The sequence below is a fragment of the Dendrobates tinctorius genome, unplaced genomic scaffold (assembly GCF_039654945.1).
Source record: "Dendrobates tinctorius isolate UK_male_01 unplaced genomic scaffold, ASM3965494v1 ptg000003l, whole genome shotgun sequence".
NCBI classification, from domain to species: Eukaryota; Metazoa; Chordata; class Amphibia; order Anura; family Dendrobatidae; genus Dendrobates; species Dendrobates tinctorius.
The window spans coordinates 64,229,775-64,255,587 of record NW_027361671.1 but is presented as its reverse complement, the minus strand read 5'-3'; the positions used below and the strand labels follow the sequence as shown (position 1 = coordinate 64,255,587).

Genomic DNA, 25,813 nt, shown 5'->3' with positions numbered 1-25,813 from the left:
CACATTATCTTTATATTATCAGATGTGATGGCATACATATATATATATATATATATATATATATATATACACACAGGGCCGCCATTAGGGCATGACAGCCCTTACTGCTATAAGGGGCCCGGTGAACAGCAGTACAGAAGGGGGGCCCGCATGTCAGGGGCCCCACTCCTGTGTTCCTAGTCATTGGGCCCCAAGTAATGTGTGCCGCGGCCGGGCCCTAAGTGCTGTGCGCTGTGGCCGCGCCTGTGGTGCGGCACGCACACATCTGAAGAGCAGCAACAGCGGCCGACGTCAGATGAGAGCTGCGCAGAAATGAAAGAGGTGAAGGACCTGTGGTGACGTCTTCAGCTCCGCCCCCTGATCACATGACGATGACGTCACCACAGGTCCTTCAGCTCACAGCAGCAGCTGCATCTTCACTGCAGGAGCGCGGTCAAGTAAGTAGAAAGTTGTTTTTTTTTTATTTAAATACTGAAAGCGTCCAATATGTTTCCCTGGCAGGATGGAGACACATGGACCATGTGTCTCCATCCTGCCAGGGCAGATTGAAGGCACACAGGCAGATTGGAGTGTGACACTGGGGGCAGGATGGAGACGGGGCAGGATTGGAGATACAGGGGGCAGAATGGAGACGCGAGGCATGATTGCAGACACGGGGCAGAATGGAGATGCGGGGCAGAATGGAGACACAGGGCAGAATGGAGATGCGGGGCAGAATGGAGACACGGGGCAGAATGGAGATGCGGGGCATGATTGGAGACACGGGGCAGAATGGAGATGCGTGGCATGATTGGAGACGCGGGGCAGAATGGAGATGCGTGGCATGATTGGAGACATGGGGCAGAATGGAGACACGGGGCAGAATGGATATGCGGGGCATAATTGGAGACACGGGGCAGAATGGAGATGCGGGGCATGATTGGAGACACGGGGCAGAATTGAGATGCGGGGCATGATTGGAGACATGGGGCAGAATGGAGATGCGGGGCATGATTGGAGACGCGGGGCAGAATGGAGACATGGGGCAGAAGAGATGCGGGGCATGATTGGAGACACGGGGCAGAATGGAGATGCGGGGCATGATTGGAGACGTGGGGCAGAATGGAGACACGGGGCATAATTGGAGACACGGGGCAGAATGGAGATGCGGGGCATGATTGGAGACACGGGGCAGAATTGAGATGCGGGGCATGATTGGAGACATGGGGCAGAATGGAGATGCCGGGCATGATTGGAGACATGGGGCAGAATGGAGATGCGGGGCATGAATGGAGACACGGGGCAGAATGGAGATGGGGGCATGATTGGAGACACGGGGCAGAATGGAGATGGGGGCATGATTGGAGACACGGGGCAGAATGGAGATGGGGGCATGATTGGAGACACAGGGCAGAATGGAGATGCGGGGCATGATTGGAGACACGGGGCAGAATGGAGATGTGGGGCATGATTGGAGTCACGGGGCAGAATGGAGACACAGGGCAGAATGGAGATGCGGGGCAAGATTAGAGACACGGGGCAAAATGGAGATACGGGGCATGATTGGAGACACGGGGCAAAATGGAGACACAGGGCAGAATGGAGATACAGGGCATGATTGGAGACACAGGGCAGAATGGAGATACAGGGCATCATTGGAGACGCGGGGCAGAATGGATACATGGGGCAGAATGGAGATGCGGGGCATAATTGGAGACACGGGGCAGAATGGAGATGCGGGGCATGATTGGAGATGTGGAGCAGAATGGAGACACAGGGCAGAATGGATATGAGGGGCATAATTGGAGACACGGGGCAGAATGGAGATGCGGGGCATGATTGGAGACACGGGGCAGAATGGAGATGCGGGGCATGATTGGAGACATGGGGCAGAATGGAGATGCGGGGCATGATTGGAGACATGGGGCAGAATGGAGATGGGGGCATGATTGGAGACACAGGGCAGAATGGAGATGCGGGGCATGATTGGAGACACGGGGCACAATGGAGATGCGGGGCATGATTGGAGTCACGGGGCAGAATGGAGACACGGGGCACAATGGAGATGTGGGGCATGATTGGAGACACGGGGCAGAATGGAGACACAGGGCAGAATGGAGATGCGGGGCATGATTAGAGACATGGGGCAGAATGGAGATGCGGGGCATGATTGGAAACACGGGGCAAAATGGAGATACAGGGCATGATTGGGGACACGGGGCATGATTGGAGACACAGGGCAAAATGAAGATGCAGGGCTGAATGGAGATACGGGGCATGATTGGACACACGGGGCAGAATGGAGATACGGGGCATGATTGGAGACGGGGCAAAATGGAGACACAGGGCAGAATGGAGATACAGGGCATGATTGGAGACATAGGGCAGAATGGAGATACAGGGCATGATTGGAGACACGGGGCAAAATGGAGACACGGGGCATGATTGGAGACACGGGGCAAAATGGAGATGCAGGGCAGAATGGAGATACGGGGCATGATTGGACACACGGGGCAGAATGGAGATACGGGGCATGATTAGAGACATGGGGCAGAATGGAGATGCGGGGCAGAATGGAGATGCGGGGCATGATTGGAGACACGGAGCAGAATGGAGATGCGGGGAAGAATGGATATGCGGGGCATGATTGGAGAAGCGGGGCAGAATGGAGACATGGGGCAGAATGGAGATGCAGGGCATGATTGGAGACACGGGGCAGAATGGATATGCGGGGCATAATTGGAGACACGGGGCAGAATGGAGATGCGGGGCATGATTGGAGACACGGGGCAGAATGGAGATGCGGGGCATAATTGGAGACATGGGGCAGAATGGAGATGGGGCATGATTGGAGACACGGGGCAGAAAGGAGATGGGGGCATGATTGGAGACGTGGGGCAGAATGCAGACACGGGGCAGAATGGATATGCGGAGCATAATTGGAGACACGGGGCAGAATGGAGATGCGGGGCATGATTGGAGACACGGGGCAGAATGGAGATGCGGGGCATAATTGGAGACATGGGGCAGAATGGAGATGGGGCATGATTGGAGACACGGGGCAGAAAGGAGATGGGGGCATGATTGGAGACACAGGGCAGAATGGAGATGTGGGGCATGATTGGAGTCACGGGGCAGAATGGAGACACGGGGCACAATGGAGATGTGGGGCATGATTGGAGACACGGGGCAGAATGGAGACACAGGGCAGAATGGAGATGCGGGGCATGATTAGAGACATGGGGCAGAATGGAGATGCGGAGCATGATTGGAAACACGGGGCAAAATGGAGATATGGGGCATGATTGGAGACACGGGGCAAAATGGAGACACAGGGCAGTATGGAGATACAGGGCATGATTGGAGACACGGGGCAAAATGGAGACACGGGGCATGATTGGAGACACGGGGCAAAATGAAGATGCAGGGCAGAATGGAGATACGGGGCATGATTGGACACACGGGGCAGAATGGAGATACGGGGCATGATTGGAGACGGGGCAAAATGGAGACACAGGGCAGAATGGAGATACAGGGCATGATTGGAGACACAGGGCAGAATGGAGATGCAGGGCAGAATGGAGATACGGGGCATGATTGGACACACGGGGCAGAATTTAGATACGGGGCATGATTGGAGAAACGGGGCAAAATGGAGACACAGGGCAGAATGGAGATACAGGGCATGATTGGAGACATGGGGCAAAATGGAGACACGGGGCATGATTGGAGACACGGGGCAAAATGGAGATGCAGGGCAGAATGGAGATACAGGGCATGATTGGACACACGGGGCAGAATGGAGATACGGGGCATGATTAGAGACATGGGGCAGAATGGAGATGCGGGGCATGAATGGAGACACGGGGCAGAATAGAGATGGGGGGCATGATTGGAGACACGGGGCAGAATGGAGACACGGGGCAGAATGGAGATGCGGGGCATGATTGGAGACATGGGGCAGAATGGAGATGGGGCATGATTGGAGACACGGGGCAGAAAGGAGATGGGGGCATGATTGGAGACACAGGGCAGAATGGAAATGCGGGGCATGATTGGAGACATGGGGCAGAATGGAGATGGGGCATGATTGGAGACACGGGGCAGAAAGGAGATGGGGGCATGATTGGAGACACAGGGCAGAATGGAGATGCGGGGCATGATTGGAGACATGGGGCAGAATGGAGATGTGGGGCATGATTGGAGTCACGGGGCAGAATGGAGACACGGGGCACAATGGAGATGTGGGGCATGATTGGAGACAGGGGGCAGAATGGAGACACAGGGCAGAATGGAGATGCGGGGCATGATTAGAGACATGGGGCAGAATGGAGATGCGGGGCATGATTGGAAATACGGGGCAAAATGGAGATACGGGGCATGATTGGAGACACGGGGCAAAATGGAGATACAGGGCATGATTGGAGACACGGGGCAAAATGGAGACACGGGGCATGATTGGAGACACGGGGCAAAATGAAGATGCAGGGCAGAATGGAGATACGGGGCATGATTGGACACACGGGGCAGAATGGAGATACGGGGCATGATTGGAGACGGGGCAAAATGGAGACACAGGGCAGAATGGAGATACAGGGCATGATTGGAGACACAGGGCAGAATGGAGATGCAGGGCAGAATGGAGATACGGGGCATGATTGGACACGCGGGGCAGAATTTAGATACGGGGCATGATTGGAGAAACAGGGCAAAATGGAGACACAGGGCAGAATGGAGATACAGGGCATGATTGGAGACATGGGGCAAAATGGAGACACGGGGCATGATTGGAGACACGGGGCAAAATGGAGATACGGGGCATGATTAGAGACATGGGGCAGAATGGAGATGCGGTGCATGAATGGAGACACGGGGCAGAATAGAGATGGGGGGCATGATTGGAGACACAGGGCAGAATGGAGACACGGGGCAGAATGGAGACACGGGGCAGAATGGAGACGCGGGGCATGATTGGAGACACGGGGCAGAATGGAGACACGGGGCAGAATGGAGATGCGGGGCATGATTAGAGACATGGGGCAGAATGGAGATGCGGGGCATGATTGGAGATACGGGACATGATTGGAGACACGGGGCAAAATGGAGACATAGGGCAGAATGGAGATACAAGGCATGATTGGAGACAAGGGGCAAAATGGAGACAAGGGGCATGATTGGAGACACGGGGCATGATTGGAGACACGGGGAAAAATGGAGATGCAGGGCAGTATGGAGATACGGGGCATGATTGGAGACACGGGGCAGAATGGAGATACAGGGCAGAATGGAGATACGGAGCATGACTGGAGACACGGGGCAGAAGAATGGAGATACGGGGCATGATTGGAGACATGGGGCAGAAGAATGGAGATACGGGGCAGAAGAATGGAGATGCGGGGCAGGATTGAATACACTGGGGGCAGGATAGGAGACAGATGGGGCAGGACTGGAGACAGATGGGGCAGGGTTGGAGACAGATGGGGCAGGATCATGGGGCAGGATGGATACGATGGAGACAGATGGGGCAAGATGGGGAGATCATATGGGGCAGAATGGATACTCATGAGGGCAGGGTGAGAGAACATATGGCTGAAGCCAGGAATGAGACACACGGGGGTCAGGATGGGGGATATTATTACCATAGGGGCTAATTAAAGAATATTATTACTGCAGTGATGTATTTATTTTATTTTTTGAGTATACTGTTTTAAATGGGGGGGCTTTCCTGTTACTGTGCAGAGTGATACTATGTCACCTTTTTTTCTTCATGTGGTGTAATGTAGAAGTTGGGAAAAAAATAAGTTATGTGTTCTGCAAGCGGAGCTCTAGATAACTGTGTTATTTCCTGCAGAGCCCTGGCTGGAAGACGTGATGGCGATCTGTGCTGGATTAAAGATGAAAAGCGAAGATGAAGGACTTCACCTAGAGACGTCACTGGTGAGTTAGTGTGTTACCTATATACTGTATACTATATACAGAGCTCCTGTGTATAATGTCATGGATCACTGCATTACCTGTATGTAAATTGCCTCTTCAGAGAAAAAGAGGACTTGAACTCTATAGCGCCACCTGTTGGTAGTAGCGATCCTACAAGTCACATTCAACCCTTTAACGAGTCTTGTACTATGACTTAGGATAAGTCATATGACTTATCCCAAGTCATATTACAAGACTCGTTAAACGGTTGATTGTGACTTGTAGGATCGCTACTACTAACAGGTGGCGCTATAGAGTTCAAGCCCTCTTTTTTGCTGAAGAGGCAATTTGTATATTATTTTCCCAGAGGAGCACTGCACGGCGAATAAGCCTCCTTACCTTGACAAGCCAGAGCTGGCATGTCACTCTCCACAAGGAGAAACCTTGCCCCTTAGACCTGTATTACCTGTACACAGACACTGCATACTAAGTACAGGTCTCCTGTGTATAATGGCACTTATGGTGAAAGTATTGTGTTATTTTATTACTGATCAGTATTGTAGTATTCAGTCACCATGTGGTGGTAATATGTGGTCTGGACATGGTGTAGCGGTATTTGTTCCTTGTATGTGGTATTATTCGATCACTGTGGTGGTAAAATGTGGTCTGGTCATGGTGTGGCGGTATTTTTTCCTTGTATGTGATATTATTTTGTCACTGTGGTGGTGTGGTGGTAATATGTGGTCTGGACATGGTGCGGTGGTATTTGTCCCTTGTATGTGCTATTATTTGGTCACTTTGTGGTGGTAATATGTGGTCTGGACATGGTGTAGTGGTATTTGTTCCTTGTATGTGATATTATTGGTCATTTTAAATATTGAAAAATAAATAAAAATATATCTAAATTGTATTGCATATTTTAACAAATATTTAATACAGTAGAGTAGAGCTCGGCCAAAAGTGTCTACCCTGTTATGGTGGTGGCTTAAAAAATCTTTTGGCCAAAACAAAAGCTGCCGGCTATATGTGTGATCTGGTGATGGGAACTGTTAATGTGTGATAGGTGAGAAGTGGAGCTTTTCCAAGAGAGAGCGGTGGGACTGTGGACAGTTCGAGGGGTGGAGGGCAGGGCTGGGGTGGAGCCTGGGTGGAGTATCAAGGGGGCCCCGAAAATTTTGCCAGTATGGGGCCCCGAAATTCCTAGTGGCAGCCCTGTATATATACATAAAGCCTTTTAGGAAATTAAACGGCAAACGTAATACCTGTTAAAATCAATAAAAAATGCAACCTAGTGTGTAACTGACCCATGCGTGTAATGACCAAAATCTTCCCCCTAACTACAAATGCAGATACACATAGAATAACACCATGTAACCAAACAAATAAAGCAATATTTATTTAATAAAAATGTAGAGATCAAATACAAATGGGAAAGCTACAATGTATCAGACAATAAAAAAAGATGTCCCAATGAAAACATGCAAGCACCACCTCCGGAATATGCCTGCTTGAAGCAAACCAACGAGGGAAAGTCCAGGATCTGACTTCCTCCTGTGCAAAGTCCGTTAGGAGGGGGTCCATCTACTAGAGATGGGTCGTCTCGTATATACGGTGAAGATTAGTTAGTTAGGTTCCAGCATTGTTGAGATAGGTAGGCCGGGAGGACAGATCGATAGGTTCGACGAGATTAGGATTTTGATTTTGCATATCTCCAAAGGAGGGACTGTTAAGGGGAAAATATATGGCATATGAATATATACAAGAATCAAAACTGTACCACTATATGGACGCTTTGCTGATCATGTTGCTTTAAGATATTTCTGATTCTCTAAGATATTTCTGATTTTCTGTTAATTGTTTCTGTATGATATCACCCACCTAAGCTTCATTTAATATTTAATGAACTGGGTGGATTAGGGTGGATCGGGCTAGAAAACAATACTTATGTACATAAGTATTGTGTAGCGATATGAGAACAGTATGAGAACAGTAAATATTAACGTGGAAACGTACATAATGATTGTGTAGCGGTATGGGAACGACAAATAGTAACCTGGAAACGTACCCATGATGTAATAACACAAACTCTGTATAAAAGCTGTTCATTTTTGGATTAAAGACAGAGAAGAATCATACTGACACGATACACCTTGTCTTGTGTATTCTTTTCTCCGTGCACGTAAAATCTCTACCAAAGATCCAATTTGGCCACAGACAATTAAGACGGGCCACACCCTAGTGCGGCAGAATCAACAATCCCAAGTCATATTACAAGACTCGTTAAACGGTTGATTGTGACTTGTAGGATCGCTACTACTAACAGGTGGCGCTATAGAGTTCAAGCCCTCTTTTTTGCTGAAGAGGCAATTTGTATATTATTTTCCCAGAGGAGCACTGCACGGCGAATAAGCCTCCTTACCTTGACAAGCCAGAGCTGGCATGTCACTCTCCACAAGGAGAAACCTTGCCCCTTAGACCTGTATTACCTGTACACAGACACTGCATACTAAGTACAGGTCTCCTGTGTATAATGGCACTTATGGTGAAAGTATTGTGTTATTTTATTACTGATCAGTATTGTAGTATTCAGTCACCATGTGGTGGTAATATGTGGTCTGGACATGGTGTAGCGGTATTTGTTCCTTGTATGTGGTATTAGTCGATCACTGTGGTGGTAAAATGTGGTCTGGTCATGGTGTGGCGGTATTTTTTCCTTGTATGTGATATTATTTTGTCACTGTGGTGGTGTGGTGGTAATATGTGGTCTGGACATGGTGCGGTGGTATTTGTCCCTTGTATGTGCTATTATTTGGTCACTTTGTGGTGGTAATATGTGGTCTGGACATGGTGTAGTGGTATTTGTTCCTTGTATGTGATATTATTGGTCATTTTAAATATTGAAAAATAAATAAAAATATATCTAAATTGTATTGCATATTTTAACAAATATTTAATACAGTAGAGTAGAGCTCGGCCAAAAGTGTCTACCCTGTTATGGTGGTGGCTTAAAAAATCTTTTGGCCAAAACAAAAGCTGCCGGCTATATGTGTGATCTGGTGATGGGAACTGTTAATGTGTGATAGGTGAGAAGTGGAGCTTTTCCAAGAGAGAGCGGTGGGACTGTGGACAGTTCGAGGGGTGGAGGGCAGGGCTGGGGTGGAGCCTGGGTGGAGTATCAAGGGGGCCCCGAAAATGTTGCCAGTATGGGGCCCCGAAATTCCTAGTGGCAGCCCTGTATATATACATAAAGCCTTTTAGGAAATTAAACGGCAAACGTAATACCTGTTAAAATCAATAAAAAATGCAACCTAGTGTGTAACTGACCCCTGCGTGTAATGACCAAAATCTTCCCCCTAACTACAAATGCAGATACACATAGAATAACACCATGTAACCAAACAAATAAAGCAATATTTATTTAATAAAAATGTAGAGATCAAATACAAATGGGAAAGCTACAATGTATCAGACAATAAAAAAAGATGTCCCAATGAAAACATGCAAGCACCACCTCCGGAATATGCCTGCTTGAAGCAAACCAACGAGGGAAAGTCCAGGATCTGACTTCCTCCTGTGCAAAGTCCGTTAGGAGGGGGTCCATCTACTAGAGATGGGTCGTCTCGTATATACGGTGAAGATTAGTTAGTTAGGTTCCAGCATTGTTGAGATAGGTAGGCCGGGAGGACAGATCGATAGGTTCGACGAGATTAGGATTTTGATTTTGCATATCTCCAAAGGAGGGACTGTTAAGGGGAAAATATATGGCATATGAATATATACAAGAATCAAAACTGTACCACTATATGGACGCTTTGCTGATCATGCTGCTTTAAGATATTTCTGATTCTCTAAGATATTTCTGATTTTCTGTTAATTGTTTCTGTATGATATCACCCACCTAAGCTTCATTTAATATTTAATGAACTGGGTGGATTAGGGTGGATCGGGCTAGAAAACAATACTTATGTACATAAGTATTGTGTAGCGATATGAGAACAGTATGAGAACAGTAAATATTAACGTGGAAACGTACATAATGATTGTGTAGCGGTATGGGAACGACAAATAGTAACCTGGAAACGTACCCATGATGTAATAACACAAACTCTGTATAAAAGCTGTTCATTTTTGGATTAAAGACAGAGAAGAATCATACTGACACGATACACCTTGTCTTGTGTATTCTTTTCTCCGTGCACGTAAAATCTCTACCAAAGATCCAATTTGGCCACAGACAATTAAGACGGGCCACACCCTAGTGCGGCAGAATCAACAATCCCAAGTCATATTACAAGACTCGTTAAACGGTTGATTGTGACTTGTAGGATCGCTACTACTAACAGGTGGCGCTATAGAGTTCAAGCCCTCTTTTTTGCTGAAGAGGCAATTTGTATATTATTTTCCCAGAGGAGCACTGCACGGCGAATAAGCCTCCTTACCTTGACAAGCCAGAGCTGGCATGTCACTCTCCACAAGGAGAAACCTTGCCCCTTAGACCTGTATTACCTGTACACAGACACTGCATACTAAGTACAGGTCTCCTGTGTATAATGGCACTTATGGTGAAAGTATTGTGTTATTTTATTACTGATCAGTATTGTAGTATTCAGTCACCATGTGGTGGTAATATGTGGTCTGGACATGGTGTAGCGGTATTTGTTCCTTGTATGTGGTATTATTCGATCACTGTGGTGGTAAAATGTGGTCTGGTCATGGTGTGGCGGTATTTTTTCCTTGTATGTGATATTATTTTGTCACTGTGGTGGTGTGGTGGTAATATGTGGTCTGGACATGGTGCGGTGGTATTTGTCCCTTGTATGTGCTATTATTTGGTCACTTTGTGGTGGTAATATGTGGTCTGGACATGGTGTAGTGGTATTTGTTCCTTGTATGTGATATTATTGGTCATTTTAAATATTGAAAAATAAATAAAAATATATCTAAATTGTATTGCATATTTTAACAAATATTTAATACAGTAGAGTAGAGCTCGGCCAAAAGTGTCTACCCTGTTATGGTGGTGGCTTAAAAAATCTTTTGGCCAAAACAAAAGCTGCCGGCTATATGTGTGATCTGGTGATGGGAACTGTTAATGTGTGATAGGTGAGAAGTGGAGCTTTTCCAAGAGAGAGCGGTGGGACTGTGGACAGTTCGAGGGGTGGAGGGCAGGGCTGGGGTGGAGCCTGGGTGGAGTATCAAGGGGGCCCCGAAAATGTTGCCAGTATGGGGCCCCGAAATTCCTAGTGGCAGCCCTGTATATATACATAAAGCCTTTTAGGAAATTAAACGGCAAACGTAATACCTGTTAAAATCAATAAAAAATGCAACCTAGTGTGTAACTGACCCATGCGTGTAATGACCAAAATCTTCCCCCTAACTACAAATGCAGATACACATAGAATAACACCATGTAACCAAACAAATAAAGCAATATTTATTTAATAAAAATGTAGAGATCAAATACAAATGGGAAAGCTACAATGTATCAGACAATAAAAAAAGATGTCCCAATGAAAACATGCAAGCACCACCTCCGGAATATGCCTGCTTGAAGCAAACCAACGAGGGAAAGTCCAAGATCTGACTTCCTCCTGTGCAAAGTCCGTTAGGAGGGGGTCCATCTACTAGAGATGGGTCGTCTCGTATATACGGTGAAGATTAGTTAGTTAGGTTCCAGCATTGTTGAGATAGGTAGGCCGGGAGGACAGATCGATAGGTTCGACGAGATTAGGATTTTGATTTTGCATATCTCCAAAGGAGGGACTGTTAAGGGGAAAATATATGGCATATGAATATATACAAGAATCAAAACTGTACCACTATATGGACGCTTTGCTGATCATGCTGCTTTAAGATATTTCTGATTCTCTAAGATATTTCTGATTTTCTGTTAATTGTTTCTGTATGATATCACCCACCTAAGCTTCATTTAATATTTAATGAACTGGGTGGATTAGGGTGGATCGGGCTAGAAAACAATACTTATGTACATAAGTATTGTGTAGCGATATGAGAACAGTATGAGAACAGTAAATATTAACGTGGAAACGTACATAATGATTGTGTAGCGGTATGGGAACGACAAATAGTAACCTGGAAACGTACCCATGATGTAATAACACAAACTCTGTATAAAAGCTGTTCATTTTTGGATTAAAGACAGAGAAGAATCATACTGACACGATACACCTTGTCTTGTGTATTCTTTTCTCCGTGCACGTAAAATCTCTACCAAAGATCCAATTTGGCCACAGACAATTAAGACGGGCCACACCCTAGTGCGGCAGAATCAACAATCCCAAGTCATATTACAAGACTCGTTAAACGGTTGATTGTGACTTGTAGGATCGCTACTACTAACAGGTGGCGCTATAGAGTTCAAGCCCTCTTTTTTGCTGAAGAGGCAATTTGTATATTATTTTCCCAGAGGAGCACTGCACGGCGAATAAGCCTCCTTACCTTGACAAGCCAGAGCTGGCATGTCACTCTCCACAAGGAGAAACCTTGCCCCTTAGACCTGTATTACCTGTACACAGACACTGCATACTAAGTACAGGTCTCCTGTGTATAATGGCACTTATGGTGAAAGTATTGTGTTATTTTATTACTGATCAGTATTGTAGTATTCAGTCACCATGTGGTGGTAATATGTGGTCTGGACATGGTGTAGCGGTATTTGTTCCTTGTATGTGGTATTATTCGATCACTGTGGTGGTAAAATGTGGTCTGGTCATGGTGTGGCGGTATTTTTTCCTTGTATGTGATATTATTTTGTCACTGTGGTGGTGTGGTGGTAATATGTGGTCTGGACATGGTGCGGTGGTATTTGTCCCTTGTATGTGCTATTATTTGGTCACTTTGTGGTGGTAATATGTGGTCTGGACATGGTGTAGTGGTATTTGTTCCTTGTATGTGATATTATTGGTCATTTTAAATATTGAAAAATAAATAAAAATATATCTAAATTGTATTGCATATTTTAACAAATATTTAATACAGTAGAGTAGAGCTCGGCCAAAAGTGTCTACCCTGTTATGGTGGTGGCTTAAAAAATCTTTTGGCCAAAACAAAAGCTGCCGGCTATATGTGTGATCTGGTGATGGGAACTGTTAATGTGTGATAGGTGAGAAGTGGAGCTTTTCCAAGAGAGAGCGGTGGGACTGTGGACAGTTCGAGGGGTGGAGGGCAGGGCTGGGGTGGAGCCTGGGTGGAGTATCAAGGGGGCCCCGAAAATGTTGCCAGTATGGGGCCCCGAAATTCCTAGTGGCAGCCCTGTATATATACATAAAGCCTTTTAGGAAATTAAACGGCAAACGTAATACCTGTTAAAATCAATAAAAAATGCAACCTAGTGTGTAACTGACCCCTGCGTGTAATGACCAAAATCTTCCCCCTAACTACAAATGCAGATACACATAGAATAACACCATGTAACCAAACAAATAAAGCAATATTTATTTAATAAAAATGTAGAGATCAAATACAAATGGGAAAGCTACAATGTATCAGACAATAAAAAAAGATGTCCCAATGAAAACATGCAAGCACCACCTCCGGAATATGCCTGCTTGAAGCAAACCAACGAGGGAAAGTCCAGGATCTGACTTCCTCCTGTGCAAAGTCCGTTAGGAGGGGGTCCATCTACTAGAGATGGGTCGTCTCGTATATACGGTGAAGATTAGTTAGTTAGGTTCCAGCATTGTTGAGATAGGTAGGCCGGGAGGACAGATCGATAGGTTCGACGAGATTAGGATTTTGATTTTGCATATCTCCAAAGGAGGGACTGTTAAGGGGAAAATATATGGCATATGAATATATACAAGAATCAAAACTGTACCACTATATGGACGCTTTGCTGATCATGTTGCTTTAAGATATTTCTGATTCTCTAAGATATTTCTGATTTTCTGTTAATTGTTTCTGTATGATATCACCCACCTAAGCTTCATTTAATATTTAATGAACTGGGTGGATTAGGGTGGATCGGGCTAGAAAACAATACTTATGTACATAAGTATTGTGTAGCGATATGAGAACAGTATGAGAACAGTAAATATTAACGTGGAAACGTACATAATGATTGTGTAGCGGTATGGGAACGACAAATAGTAACCTGGAAACGTACCCATGATGTAATAACACAAACTCTGTATAAAAGCTGTTCATTTTTGGATTAAAGACAGAGAAGAATCATACTGACACGATACACCTTGTCTTGTGTATTCTTTTCTCCGTGCACGTAAAATCTCTACCAAAGATCCAATTTGGCCACAGACAATTAAGACGGGCCACACCCTAGTGCGGCAGAATCAACAATCCCAAGTCATATTACAAGACTCGTTAAACGGTTGATTGTGACTTGTAGGATCGCTACTACTAACAGGTGGCGCTATAGAGTTCAAGCCCTCTTTTTTGCTGAAGAGGCAATTTGTATATTATTTTCCCAGAGGAGCACTGCACGGCGAATAAGCCTCCTTACCTTGACAAGCCAGAGCTGGCATGTCACTCTCCACAAGGAGAAACCTTGCCCCTTAGACCTGTATTACCTGTACACAGACACTGCATACTAAGTACAGGTCTCCTGTGTATAATGGCACTTATGGTGAAAGTATTGTGTTATTTTATTACTGATCAGTATTGTAGTATTCAGTCACCATGTGGTGGTAATATGTGGTCTGGACATGGTGTAGCGGTATTTGTTCCTTGTATGTGGTATTATTCGATCACTGTGGTGGTAAAATGTGGTCTGGTCATGGTGTGGCGGTATTTTTTCCTTGTATGTGATATTATTTTGTCACTGTGGTGGTGTGGTGGTAATATGTGGTCTGGACATGGTGCGGTGGTATTTGTCCCTTGTATGTGCTATTATTTGGTCACTTTGTGGTGGTAATATGTGGTCTGGACATGGTGTAGTGGTATTTGTTCCTTGTATGTGATATTATTGGTCATTTTAAATATTGAAAAATAAATAAAAATATATCTAAATTGTATTGCATATTTTAACAAATATTTAATACAGTAGAGTAGAGCTCGGCCAAAAGTGTCTACCCTGTTATGGTGGTGGCTTAAAAAATCTTTTGGCCAAAACAAAAGCTGCCGGCTATATGTGTGATCTGGTGATGGGAACTGTTAATGTGTGATAGGTGAGAAGTGGAGCTTTTCCAAGAGAGAGCGGTGGGACTGTGGACAGTTCGAGGGGTGGAGGGCAGGGCTGGGGTGGAGCCTGGGTGGAGTATCAAGGGGGCCCCGAAAATGTTGCCAGTATGGGGCCCCGAAATTCCTAGTGGCAGCCCTGTATATATACATAAAGCCTTTTAGGAAATTAAACGGCAAACGTAATACCTGTTAAAATCAATAAAAAATGCAACCTAGTGTGTAACTGACCCCTGCGTGTAATGACCAAAATCTTCCCCCTAACTACAAATGCAGATACACATAGAATAACACCATGTAACCAAACAAATAAAGCAATATTTATTTAATAAAAATGTAGAGATCAAATACAAATGGGAAAGCTACAATGTATCAGACAATAAAAAAAGATGTCCCAATGAAAACATGCAAGCACCACCTCCGGAATATGCCTGCTTGAAGCAAACCAACGAGGGAAAGTCCAGGATCTGACTTCCTCCTGTGCAAAGTCCGTTAGGAGGGGGTCCATCTACTAGAGATGGGTCGTCTCGTATATACGGTGAAGATTAGTTAGTTAGGTTCCAGCATTGTTGAGATAGGTAGGCCGGGAGGACAGATCGATAGGTTCGACGAGATTAGGATTTTGATTTTGCATATCTCCAAAGGAGGGACTGTTAAGGGGAAAATATATGGCATATGAATATATACAAGAATCAAAACTGTACCACTATATGGACGCTTTGCTGATCATGCTGCTTTAAGATATTTCTGATTCTCTAAGATATTTCTGATTTTCTGTTAATTGTTTCTGTATGATATCACCCACCTAAGCTTCATTTAATATTTAATGAACTGGGTGGATTAGGGTGGATCGGGCTAGAAAACAATACTTATGTACATAAGTATTGTGTAGCGATATGAGAACAGTATGAGAACAGTAAATATTAACGTGGAAACGTACATAATGATTGTGTAGCGGTATGGGAACGACAAATAGTAACCTGGAAACGTACCCATGATGTAATAACACAAACTCTGTATAAAAGCTGTTCATTTTTGGATTAAAGACAGAGAAGAATCATACTGACACGATACACCTTGTCTTGTGTATTCTTTTCTCCGTGCACGTAAAATCTCTACCAAAGATCCAATTTGGCCACAGACAATTAAGACGGGCCACACCCTAGTGCGGCAGAATCAACAATCCCAAGTCATATTACAAGACTCGTTAAACGGTTGATTGTGACTTGTAGGATCGCTACTACTAACAGGTGGCGCTATAGAGTTCAAGCCCTCTTTTTTGCTGAAGAGGCAATTTGTATATTATTTTCCCAGAGGAGCACTGCACGGCGAATAAGCCTCCTTACCTTGACAAGCCAGAGCTGGCATGTCACTCTCCACAAGGAGAAACCTTGCCCCTTAGACCTGTATTACCTGTACACAGACACTGCATACTAAGTACAGGTCTCCTGTGTATAATGGCACTTATGGTGAAAGTATTGTGTTATTTTATTACTGATCAGTATTGTAGTATTCAGTCACCATGTGGTGGTAATATGTGGTCTGGACATGGTGTAGCGGTATTTGTTCCTTGTATGTGGTATTATTCGATCACTGTGGTGGTAAAATGTGGTCTGGTCATGGTGTGGCGGTATTTTTTCCTTGTATGTGATATTATTTTGTCACTGTGGTGGTGTGGTGGTAATATGTGGTCTGGACATGGTGCGGTGGTATTTGTCCCTTGTATGTGCTATTATTTGGTCACTTTGTGGTGGTAGTATGTGGTCTGGACATGGTGTAGTGGTATTTGTTCCTTGTATGTGATATTATTGGTCATTTTAAATATTGAAAAATAAATAAAAATATATCTAAATTGTATTGCATATTTTAACAAATATTTAATACAGTAGAGTAGAGCTCGGCCAAAAGTGTCTACCCTGTTATGGTGGTGGCTTAAAAAATCTTTTGGCCAAAACAAAAGCTGCCGGCTATATGTGTGATCTGGTGATGGGAACTGTTAATGTGTGATAGGTGAGAAGTGGAGCTTTTCCAAGAGAGAGCGGTGGGACTGTGGACAGTTCGAGGGGTGGAGGGCAGGGCTGGGGTGGAGCCTGGGTGGAGTATCAAGGGGGCCCCGAAAATGTTGCCAGTATGGGGCCCCGAAATTCCTAGTGGCAGCCCTGTATATATACATAAAGCCTTTTAGGAAATTAAACGGCAAACGTAATACCTGTTAAAATCAATAAAAAATGCAACCTAGTGTGTAACTGACCCCTGCGTGTAATGACCAAAATCTTCCCCCTAACTACAAATGCAGATACACATAGAATAACACCATGTAACCAAACAAATAAAGCAATATTTATTTAATAAAAATGTAGAGATCAAATACAAATGGGAAAGCTACAATGTATCAGACAATAATGCCAAAAATAAATTCTAGTTGGATGCAATAACAGTCAAGATCAATCATGTGCAAATAGGATGAATAAACCAGCTCACCTGCCTTGGCTTAGTGGTGCGTGGAAGCACGAGTTCCGTGTAGTCTCACGTCACGCTGAGGCATTGGTGTGGCTTGTCCGTTGCTTTCTGTTTTTACGTCCAATAAATTTTTCTAAAATTTGGAAGCTGAATTGAAATTTTTTTGTTGAACATCAATTAATATAGGCACATGTGATTCATGGTGACCGGTGGTGCTAAGCAAAAGTAATCTTATTTAACCCTTTTACGACTTATGACTTACAGGTGCGTTATTGATCACCTCCTCTTCTTTGTTGCGAGCTCCATCTCTGAGCCCGCACCTTTTTCCAGCACATGACAGCTGATCAGATCAGCTGACATGTGCGTCTAACAGCCACGTTAGTAACACACTATGCCACCATGGATCCTGTAGGGCATGCAATGTCCTCCTGCTCATGCCATCCCTTGTCCAGGCCCATTTGAAGTTCTGGAGGATCATCTGGAGGATCCAGAGGAGGCATGGGAGAAGGTCATGTGGTTAGATGAGACCAAAATAAAACTTTTGGTATCAACTTCACTCGCTGTGTTTGGAGAAAGAAGAAGGCTGACTACAACCCCAAGAACACTGTCCCAGCCATGAAGCATGGTGAGAGAAACATCTTACTTTGGGGGTAATTTTCTGCAAAGGGGACAGGATGACTGCACCGTATTAAAAGGAGGATGGATGGGGTCACATTTCGTGAGATTTTGGCCAACAACCTCCTTCCCTCACTAAGAGCATTGAAGATGGGTCATGGTTTGGTCTCCCAGCTTTACAATGACCTGAAAAACACACAGCCAAGGAGTGGCTCCATAAGAAGGTTTTTGAGTGGCCTAGCCAGTCTGCAGACCTGAACCCAATAGAAAATCTTTGGATGAATCTGAAACTCAATGTTGCCCAGCAACAGCCACGAAACCTGAAAGATCTTGAGATTGTCTGTATGGAGGAGTGGGCCAAAATCCCTGCTGCAGTGTGTGCAAACTTAGTCAAGAACCACAGGAAATGTCTGAGCTGTGTAATTGCAAACAAAGGTTTCTGTACTAAATATTAACCCCTTTACCCCCAAGGGTGGTTTGCACGTTCATGACCGGGCCAATTTTTACAATTCTGACCACTGTCCCTTTATGAGGTAATAACTCTGAAACGCTTCCATGGATTCTGGTGATTCTGACACTGCTTTCTTGTGACATATTGTACTTCATGATATTGTTAAAATTTTATTCATATAACTTGTGTTTATTTGTGAAAAAAACGGAAATTTGGCAAAAATGTTGCAATTTTCCAAATTTGAATTTTTATGCCCTTAAATCACAGAGATATGGCACACAAAAAACTTAATAAGTAACATTTCCCACATGTTTACTTTACACCAGCACAATTTTGGAACCAAAATTTTTTTTGTTAGGAAGTTATAAGGGTTAAAAGTTAACCAGCGATATCTCATTTTTGCAACACCATTTTATTTTTACGGACCACATCACATTTGAAGTCACTTTGAGGGGTCTATATGATAGAAAATCCCCAAAAGTGACACCATTCTAAAAGCTGCACCCCTCAAGGTGCTCAAAACCACATTCAAGAAGTTTATTAACCCTTCACGTGCTTCACAAGAATTTTTTGAATGTTTTAAAAAAAAAATGAACATTTAAGTTTTTTTCACAAAAAAATTACTTCAGGTCCAATTTTTTTATTTTACCAAGGGTAACAGGAGAAATTAGACTGCAAAAGTTATTGTGCAATTTGTCCTGAGTACGCTGATACCTGATATGTGGGGGGGAACCACTGTTTCTGCGCATGGCAGAGCTCAGAAGGGAAGGAGCGCCGTTTGACTTTTTCAATGCAAAATTGGCTGGAATTCAGATCGGACGCCATGTCACGTTTGGAGAGCCCCTGATGTACCTAAACAGTGGAAACCCCCCACAAGTGACCCCATTTTGGAAACTAGACCCCCCAAGGAACTTATCTAGATATGTGGTGAGAACTTTGAACTCACAAGGGCTTCACAGAAGTTTATAACGTACAGCCGTACAATTAAAAAATCATATTTTTTCCACAAAAATGATCTTTTCACCCCCAATTTTTATTTTCCCAAGGGTAACAGGACCCTAAAAGTTATTGCGAAATTTGTCCTGAGTACGCTGATACCCCATATGTGGGTGTAAACGACTATTTGGGCGCATGGCAGAGCTCAGAAGGGAAGCACTGCCATTTGACTTTTTGGGCTGGAATTAAGATCGGACACCATGTCACGTTTGGAAAGCCCCTGATGTACCAAAACAGTGAAAACCCCCCACAAATGACACCATTTTGGAAACTAGACCCCCAAGGAACTTATCTAGATGTGTGATGAGAATTTTTAACCCCAAAGGGCTTCACAGAAGTTTATAACGTACAGCCGTACAATTAAAAAATGAAATTTTTTCCACAAAAATGATCTTTCACCCTCAATTTTTATTTTTCCAAGGGTAACAGGACCCCAAAAGTTATTGGGCAATTTGTCCTGAGTACGCTGATACCCCATATGTGGGGGTAAACCACTATTTGGGTGCTTGGCAGAGCTCGGAAGGGAAGCAGCACCATTTGACTTTTTTGGCTGGAATTGGGATTGGACGCCATGCCGCGTTTGGAAAGCCCCTGATGTGCCTAAACAGTGGAAACCCCCCACAAATGACACCATTTTGGAAACTAGACCCCCTAAGAAACTTATCTAGATGTGTGGTGAGCACTTTGAACCCCCCAGTGCTTCATAGAAGCTTATAACGCCCAGGCATGAAAATAAAAAAATCATATTTTTTCCCACAAACATGATCTTTTAGTCCCCAATTTTTTTAATTTCCCAAGGGTAACAGGAGAAATTGGACCCAAAAGTTGTTGTCCAATTTGTCCTGAGTACCCTGATACCCCATATGTGGGAGAAAACTACTGTATGGACACACGTCGGGGCTCGGAAGGGAAGTAGTGACGTTTTGGAATGTACAGTAGACTTTGATGGAATGGTTTGCGGGTGTATTTTTTTTTTTTTTTAATTTATTTAGTGATTTTTTTAAAATTATTTTTACACTTTTTTTTTAACTTTATTAGGTTGTCCCAGGGGGGACATCACTGTCCTGTGACAGATCGCTGATCTGTCACATCACAGATCACTGTGACAGATCAGCGATCTGTCACAGGCATAGACACAGACTTCCTCATGCCTGCGCTTTGCAGGCACTGAGGAAGCCAGCTCCCTGCAGGCCCCCGAAGGTCCCCGTCGCCATCTTGGATTCGGGGACCTGCAGGGATGGAGCCCCCCACAGCAGCGCTGCACATTGCGCTGCTGTGGGGGGCTCAGGGAAGCACGGAGGGAGCCCCCTCTCTGCCGATGCTTCCCATTAACCCCCGGTACACCGCGATCGTGTTTGATCGCGGTGTGCAAGGGGTTAACGTGTCGGGGGCTGTCCGTGACTGCCCCTGACACATAGTGCCGGGTGTCAGCTGTGATAATCAGCTGACACCCGGCCGCGATCAGCTGCGCTCCCACCGTGAGCGCAGCTGATCGCGCTAGACGTACTATCCCGTCCATGGGCATAGGGGCCCGGGACCCATGGACGGGATAGTACGTCTGATGTCAGAAAGGGGTTAAGTTCTGTTTTTATATTGTATCAAATACTTATTTCATACAATAAAAAGCAAATTAATAATGTAAAAATCACACAATGTGATTTTATGGATTTTTTTAAGATTCTGTCTCTCACAGTTGAAGTGTACCTATGATAAAAATTACAGACCTCTCCATTCTTTGCAGGTGGGAAAACTTGCAAAATTGGCAGTGTATAAAATACTTATTTTCTCCACTGTACATAGGATAGGTAACCTCTCATTAACAAGAGCAAATATTTTAATAGAAATATAGTACTGAAATAGTCTATTGACTTTGTTATTTTTGCTTTTGTTTTTTTTTTGTTCTCCTACAGTCAGTAAAGTCTGGCTTTTGGCCACACACACATTTCACGGGGAGGAACGATGCCTCCTAAGTTACAGATTCATCTCCAATTGTAATGCATCCACTAGCATTTTGCCTGAATGAAGTATTTTTAAAGCAGGACAGCCATTTACTAATAATAGCTGCTGAGTGCAGCATCATTAACTTAGGTGGCACTTCAGAGGCAGAAGAGTCATATCAGTACCTGTCATTGACATTTAGACTGAAAATATGCCGCATTTATACTGAGAACTAGCTGAAGAGCGCTGCCCAGGCATAGTAACTAACTGTGGTTAGTTATAGTAAATTATAATTTTTCTCCATGCCATAGTCCCGTGCCCATATACCCATCATACATATCCACCATCCCATAGGCCCGTGCCCATATACCCATCATACATATCCTCCATCCCATAGTCGAGTGCCCATATACCCATCACACATCCTCCATCCCATAGTCCCATGCCCATATACCCATCATACATATTCTCCATCCCATAGTCCCATGCTCATATACCCATCATACATATTCGCCATCCCATAGTCCAGTGCCCATATACCCATCACACATCCTTCATCTCATAGTCCCATGCCCATATACCCATCATACATATCCTCCATCCCATAGTCCCCTGCCCATATACCCATCATACATATCCGCCATCCCGTAGTCCCGTGCCTATATACCCGTCATACATATCCTCCATCCCATAGTCCCGTGCCCATATACCCATCATACATATCCACCATCCCATAGGCCCATGCCCATATACCCATCATACATATCCTCCATCCCATAGTCGAGTGCCCATATACCCATCACACATCCTCCATCCCATAGGCCCGTGCCCATATACCCATCATACACATCCTCCATCCCATAGTAGAGTGCCCATATACCCATCACACATCCTCCATCCCATAGTAGAGTGCCCATATACCCATCATACATATCCGCCATCCCATAGTCCCGTGCCCATATACCCGTCATATATATCCTCCATCCCATATTCCAGTGCCCATATACCCATCACACATCCTCCATTCCATAGTCAACCATTATGACATCATAATGAGCGGCGGGGCTTGCGACCTATGATGACATCAGCGTCGCCATGGCAACCATTATGACATCATAATGAGGGTCGGGGCTTGATACGCACACACTGTTTCCCCATTATGTAGATAGGGGCATTATGACATCATACTGAGGGGCGGGGCTTGATGCACACACACACTTTTTCCCCAGTATGTAGATAGGGGCAAAATTGTTTGGTGAATTGGAACGTGCGGGGTTAAAATTTCGCCTCACAACATAGCTTAGGACGCTCTCGGGGTCCAGACGTGTGACTGTGCCAAATTTTATGGCTGTAGCTGCGACGGAGCGGATGCCTATCCTGGACATACACACACACACATACATACATACATACACACACTTGAGCTTTATATATTAGATAAGCTTATGGCACATAGAGATAATACAAGTTAGAGATGAGAATCAGACTTTTATCTACAGTCCCAGTTAATATTTTTTATGAGTTATACCCAGTTCTGGTTCTCATCAGAACAAATAAATGACAGTTATCTAAAATATAAAGTTTCTGTAGTTTGGTTATCTTAGTACATATTTATATAAACAAAAAAGTATTTACACTTGTAGATTGTTCTGCACTGACAGAGCGCTCATCAGATTATGCTGCTAATACACATAATATATACTGTAGATGTAGATGTTCTTAAACTAAGACACAAGAAAGAGATCACGGCACAGAAAGTTAACTGCTAACCCAACAAAAGCTACTGTGACATGATCCAAACCTGGGTTGGAGTCCTTTTTTCCCTTTTTCCCAGTCTGGTGATGTAGGGGTTAACCTTTCTCAGTCTCAGTCTGGGTTCAGATTTGCTATTTATCACCCCTGCTTCCTGCAGGCGATGTCAGTTATAGTTCCTGTTTAGAGCTGCTATAGCTGACTCTGATTGGTCCTGCTATGTTTGCTATCTGATCCCATGTCTCTATTCTCCCCTATTCCCATCCTGACTCAGTGTTTCCCTTTAGTGTACTGACTCCCTGGTTTTGACTTGGCTTGCATCCTGACCTGCTTCTGTCTTTTGTCTTTGTCTTATCCGCTTCCGACAGTTGCTTATTCTCTTGCTTGTTTCTGACCTTGTGTATTGCTGTGATCTCTGGTACTTCATTCCCCCTCTGTTGCTGACCCAGCTTTTCTGACTACTCTTCCACCATCTAGTGGCTCCTGGCTGCTGCTCTGTGGTTTCACTGTGAGTGTACCTGTTTTTCCTTCACCAGCACCCCTGGTGGAGCTTGTGTGCTACTGCTCTGCAGCAGGCACTACATACTGCATTTGTATAGTTTTCTGCATCTGCATATGTTTAGCATATTTTTGTCAATTTAATAAAGGCTACATCTGTAGAAATAATAAAATAAAATACTTTTGTTAAAAGATTGTATGTTCTCCCCATGTTTGTGTGGGTTTCATCTCATACTCGAATGAAATACTGATAAGGGAATTTAGAATATGAACCCCAATGGAGACAGGGGTGACATTGTCTGTAAAGACAATTTATGAAAATGGCAAGCACCATAAACACAGTGCATTACTAATTTGCACACATTTTTATTATCATCACTGCAGGTGAACTTTGCAGCAGCACATTTGTCCATACATGCCCTATTTTCCTCTTTTTGTTCAATGTACAGCACATCTGCAGCTATATTCACAATTCTGTAGGCTTCAGTGCTGAAACCTTCTAGCATTGCTTATTAGTTCATTTTCTGCTCTGGTAATTTGCATTCTGGAAAAATATACAGTGATCTACTGTACAGCGGGTAATATATGTGTCCATATAATTCTAGAAAACGTTTTATCGCTAGGATATTATTGCTATTGTGACTAGCTGGCTAGTAAACAGTTGTCCGACCACGCCCCTTCCTGTGATTAGCAGCTCTCTGCCAATAGACTACGTACATAGAGAAGCTGGTGTGGACTGGGACAGTTTTCTCAGCTCTGCTTATTCTGCATCCAAGAACTCTGCTTGTGCCACAGCTGATGCACCCAGTGAACTAAGTGATATATCATTGGATTCAGGGTCTCTTTTCATACATCATGATGCTCTCAAATGAGGTAGCAAAAGCCTGGTGGCAGATTCCTTTTAAGAGGTTAAAAAGCTGTTTTTTTAACACTTCAGCTTGCATCTTGTTCCATTTTAAAGAAGCAACATAACAAAGGAAAGAGTTAATGTCAGCTTCACAGAAGTTGAATCTTCTGCTTCTGCCTCACCTTTTAACTCATGTCCACACTGGTTCTAAAGAAATCCACAGAAAAATTGAAGAAATTCAAAACACTGTCACACAACATCGATATCTTCTCAGGATGTGACAGTAGAACCAGAACAGGCTTTCAATCTGTTGGCAACAGTTCTTAGTCAAGCACAAATATCTGAACCACAAATATCTATCCTCTCTAAAACTCTTTCCTTTGCACCTACTTGCTCTTTTGATCTATTTTGTACAATTCTTGATGTGAATCATTTTGCCAGAAATATTACAGTTAAAAATACATGTCTTCATGGAAAGCAGTGAACTTGCCATAAAAAAATAATAGTAGTGATTTCTTGATTTCTGTCTATAATATTAATAATTCTTTGACACATGTACAAGTTCTCTTGTGTACTAAAATTTTAATGAATTCTCTACAGCAAATGCAGATTCAGTCCAGGCTCATTGCATCTCCCTTTGGTGATTTCAGTAATTAGTAGAATCTAAACTTAGTGAGCAATTCATCAAAGTTATTTTGGCAGAAAACTGTCATAAAACACTTAGAAAAGTTGCAAAAGTATAGCGCAAGAGTTGCACAAAAGTGTTGACCAAAATAGGCGAAGCTGGAGAAGAGTAATTATGGGATGGAGAGTGGCTAGGACCATCCGTCCAATTCTGCAAAAAATGCCAGGGTTTCTTACGCCAGACCTTAACTGGAGTAGCATTTATGGCGTGGTGCATGCCACTCAGAAGATGCACCAAATTCATTAAGTGACCTGCGCCTCTTAATGAATGTGGCATATTGTACTCCAACGAGCCCTTCATTAAGACTTGCATGTATCAGCCCTTGTTCTTTGCATAAAAATGAAGATAAAATTATTAATCACCATAATTTAACACTGTGTGAAAAGTAACCATTGCAAGAGCTTGCTCATTTACCTGTCATTATTATCAGAGAAGCCGACAAGAGAGGCATAATAAATGTTATGGACTGTGAATTGCATAAATTGGTTAAAATAAATATGTTAGCTGATACTGCTACATATTT

At 44.0% G+C, this 25,813-nt stretch overlaps 1 long non-coding RNA gene across 1 annotated transcript in view; it reads left to right on the top strand.

The window, feature by feature from the left end:
* The first annotated feature begins 321 nt into the window (after positions 1-321).
* The window catches only part of LOC141058750 (uncharacterized), a 50,002-nt gene continuing 24,510 nt past the window's right edge, over positions 322-25,813 (top strand). Inside the window, exons 1-2 of the long non-coding RNA XR_012222293.1 lie at positions 322-437; positions 5,831-5,916. This is a non-coding gene — a long non-coding RNA (uncharacterized lncRNA). The remainder of the gene's footprint in view (positions 438-5,830; positions 5,917-25,813) is intronic.